The sequence below is a fragment of the Elephantulus edwardii genome, unplaced genomic scaffold, assembly GCF_000299155.1.
Source record: "Elephantulus edwardii isolate Elephantulus edwardi_28Jun2011 unplaced genomic scaffold, EleEdw1.0 scaffold00083, whole genome shotgun sequence".
Lineage (NCBI taxonomy): Eukaryota > Metazoa > Chordata > Mammalia > Macroscelidea > Macroscelididae > Elephantulus > Elephantulus edwardii.
Genome location: NW_006399833.1, coordinates 10,702,829 through 10,707,339, shown reverse-complemented (window position 1 = coordinate 10,707,339; position 4,511 = coordinate 10,702,829). Strand labels below are relative to the sequence as shown.

The following is a 4,511-nucleotide window of genomic DNA, read 5'->3' as shown; positions in this document are numbered from 1 at the left end:
GGGACGGCACAGGAGAGGAAGGCCCTCTATGAGGTGGATTGATTCAGTGACTGGGATAATTGGGATGGGAGTGTCAGAGACAGTGCAATTGGCACAGGGCAGAGCGGAGTTCAGGGCTGTTGTACATAGGGTCTCTATGAGTCGCAGGCGACTCGACGGCACATAACAACAACAACAAAAATGCACCAACCCCCCCCACAAAGAAAATTAATGGATAGAGAAGCTGTGGTATATTCACACAATGGAATACTATGCATCACTGAAAACCAAGGAACTCCTGAAATACTATACAAAGTGGGTGACCCTGGAAGACATTATGCTAAATGAAATAGCTCAGTCACAAAGGGACAAACACTGCATACTGACTCTGTTATAAATGAAGACTGATATGGGGAGTGGGGGGTGAACTAAGAAACTAGGGGATAAATAATGTACACTGCATTGAAATCTATGAGGAATAGAAGTGCTTAAAAGGAATATATGATTAGGTATTTGTATGACAACCCTCCAGAGTAAGCTGCATAGTAAATTGGACTTGAGGGAGGGAATTGTACAATAATGAAAGAATTTTTTTTCAAAGAAAAGCAAACTGTGGGGAACGGTGTGCAGGGAGGAAAATGTGCAACAATGAATAAATGGAAACCCAAGTTATCTATAAACTTCCATTAAAATCTCAATTAAATGGTGAATAAGTGGACATAATTAAATAATAATAATATGTCGTTGTTGTTAGGTGCTGTTGAGTAAAGTATGACTCATAGCAACCTCAAGAAGAACAGAACTGAGCCCTGTCAGAGCCTATGCCATCCTCATTTGTATATCTTAAAAGAGAGTTCTTATAAAAACATTTATTGAAGCAGTTAAAGAGTGAATGATGCAGTGACTGAAGTTTGCTTCAAAATAATACAAGTGAAGAAGGGGTAGTAGATGGAAGGATGAATGAGATAAGATTGGTCATGAATTTATCATATTTTAAGCTAGGAGGCAGATAAATGGTGTTTATGATACTTTTTTTTCAACTTCTGTAAGTTTTTGAAGTATGAAGAGGGTGCACCATTAGAAATAAATTTTACAGCCTGTAAAATTTACAGCCTGGAGATGAGTAGTCTATTTTCTATTTGTGACTTTGTACCTTTAAGCAATGGAAGTCACAGTAAGAGGCCTAAAGGTGCTCTGTACCTTTAAGCAAGTGATGTCACAATAGGAATGACCCAAGCTTTCAGAATTTCCACTTTGTGATACCCTCATGTCATCACTCGGTTTCTGTGCCTTTTAAGACGCAAAGGCAAACGGGTAATGTGAAGCATTTTTGCTGGTTTTAGATCTCCACCGCGCTTTGTTGAGCCCAGCTCTGGCTCCACCATCGGCCTGCGCCCCAACACTCACTCTGCTTTCAAGGTAAGACCTTGGCCTGTAGCCCTGTGTGCAACCATACTGAGATGAACCCCAGCACCTCCAGCTACCCTAGGGCCTCGCTCTACGTGGGGGACTTACATCCGGACGTGACCGAGGCGATGCTCTACGAGAAGTTCAGCCATGCTGGACTCATCCTCTCCATCAGGATCTGCAGAGACATTGTCACCCACCACTCCTTGGGCTACGCCTATGTGAACTTCCAGCAGCAAGAGGATGCTGAGCGTGCTTTGACCACCATGAATTTTGATGTTATCAAGGGCAAGCCAGTCCGCATCATGTGGTCTCAGCGTGATCCAGCGCTCCGTAAAAGTGGAGTGGGCAACATTTTCGTTAAAAATTTGGACAAATCCCTTGATAATAGGGCACTGTATGATACATTTTCAGCATTTGGTAATATTCTCTCATGTAAGGTGATTTGTAATGAAAATGGTTCCAAGGGCTACGGATTTGTGCACTTCGAGGCACAGGATGCAGCCGAAAGAGCTATCGAAAAAATGAATGGGATGCTTCTGAATGATCGTAAACTATTTGTTGAACGATTTAAGACCCACGAAGAACGAGAAGCAGAACTCGGAGCTAGGGCAAAAGAGTTCACCAATGTTTACATCAACAATTTTGGAGAAGACATGGATGACGAGCATCTTAAGGATGTGTTTGGCAAGTTTGGACCTGCTGTAAGTGTAAAAGTAATGACTGATGAAAGCGGGAAGTCTAAAGGTTTTGGATTTGTGAACTTTGAGAAACATGAAGACGCACAGAAGGCCGTTGATGAGATGAATGGACAGGAATTCAACGGGAAACAAATTTATGTTGGTCGAGCTCAGCGAAAAGTGGAACGACAGAAAGAACTTAAGCGCACATTTGAGGGTATGAAGCAAGACAGGTTCAATAAAAACCAGCGAGTTAACTTGTATGTGAAAAATCTTGATGGCAGAATTGATGATGAACGTCTCCACAGACTGTTTTCTCGATTTGGTACAATCACTAGTGCCAAGGTTATGATGGAAGGTGGCCGCAGCAAAGGATTCGGTTTTGTATGTTTCTCTTCCCCAGAAGAAGCTACTAAAGCAGTTGCAGAAATGAATGGTAGAATTGTGGCCACAAAACCATTGTATGTAGCGTTAGCTCAACGCAAAGAAGATCGCCAGGTTCACCTCACTAACCAGCACATGCAGAGAATGGCGAAAGTCCGAGCTGGGCGCAACCAGCCAGCATCTTATTTCATGGCAGCTTTCCCAAGGACTCAGAACCATACTGCATACAACTCTCCTACCCAAACTGCTCGATTAAGACCAAGTCCTCTCTGGGCTACTCAGGATGCCAGACCGCGTCCATTCCAAAATAATCACGGCGCTACCCGACCACCTTCTCCCATACCACCATTTAGTGTGATGAGACCAGCATCACCAGTTCCAAGAGCCATTTCAACACAATTTCTTGCTAACACATCAGCACTGATCGTGAGCCCTCATCGTGCGGTTGCTGCTGCTGCAGGCCCTACTGCTGCTGTTCGCATTGTGCGTCAGAATGAATGTGCTGTGGGAGCTGACAATCTTCAACATCTTAATGCACAACCACAAGTTACCAAGCAGCAGCCTGCTGTTCATGTACAAGGTCAAGAGCCTTTGACTGCTTCAATGTTGGCATCTGCCCCACATGACGTGCAAAAGCAAATGTTGGGCGAAAGGCTCTTTCCCCTTATTCAAGCAATACACCCTGCACTGGCTGGTAAAATCACTGGAATGTTTTTGGAGATTGATAATTCTGAACTTCTTCATATGCTTGAGTCTCCAGAGTCTCTTCATTCTACGGTTGATGAAGCTATAGCCATATTACAGGCTCACAAAGCTAAAGAAGCTACCTAGAAAGCAGGTAACAGTGCCGCTGGTGTTTCAACAGTTTAAAATTGTTGGAGACCATGAAAGAAACCCATGCTTCACCAAAGAAAAAGAACTAAACATCAAAACCCTTAAATATTGTGTGGAGGAACCCCATTGCAAAATGTAAAATAAAAAAAGGGAAAACTTCAAACCATATGAAGTGTTCATTATTTATACCCTCTTTCCTTGGTTTCCCCTAACCTGTTTTATAATGGAGATATTATGCACTATTTATTATATTATACAATATTTGTCATTTTATTACTGAAATATTTCATTCAGCATAATGTCTTCCAGGGTCATCCATGTTGTGTAGTATTTTATTAGTTTCTAGATTTTCAGTGCTGTATAGTATTCCATTGTGTGACTAAACCATCATTTTTCTATCCATTCATTTATTGAAAGTCATTTGCGTTGCTATTGTGAATAACACAGCAATAAACATGGGTATGCATATATCTGTTTGGGTGGCAGCTCTAGTTTCTTTAGGCCATATTCCTAGTAGTGGAATTTCTGGGTAAAATGGTATTTATATTTCTATCTTTTTGAGAAATCACCTTATTGCCTTCCATAGTGGTGGCACCATTTTGCACTCCCATCAGCCATAAATAAGGGTTCCAAACTCTCCACAACCTCACCAGCATTTGTTGTTTGCTGCTCTGTTGAACTTTCCTGTTGTTAGTGGCATGAGATGATATAGTTGTTTTGGTTTTCATCTCTCTGAGACCTAGAGATATTGAACGTTTCTTCAATGTTTGTTTGCCATCTGAATGTCTTCTTTGGCGAAGTGTCCATTCATATCCTGTGCCCAATTTGTAAGTGGGTTGTTTATCTTTTTCTTGTTGAGGTGTTGGAGTATTTTATAAATTTTAGATATGAATCCCTTGTCAGATATGTCATTGCTGAATATTTTTTCCCAATCTGTAGCTTTCATTTTTACCTTGTTGGAGAAAGTTTTTTAAATATACATGGAGATTTTATTCTTAGGTGGCCCCATTCATCTATTTTATTCTCTCCTTGTTGTAGGTTTCTCAAGATGCTTGAAAAACTGTTCATATTGTTAATTAGGGCTTCTAGAATTCTTCCAAGCTTTTCTCTGATGAAATTTATTGTCCTTTACTCCTAGGTCCTTGATCCACTTTGAGTTGGTTTATTTGTATGGTGTAAGGTGTGGGTCTTACTTGAATTTTAATTTTCCCCACACCATTTGTTAAA

General features: G+C 41.1%; 1 pseudogene; it reads left to right on the top strand.

Annotated features, from left to right (window-relative positions):
- Positions 1-1,439: 1,439 nt before the first annotated feature.
- LOC102875948 lies at positions 1,440-3,320 on the top strand (annotated as a pseudogene).
- The last annotated feature ends 1,191 nt before the right edge of the window (positions 3,321-4,511 follow it).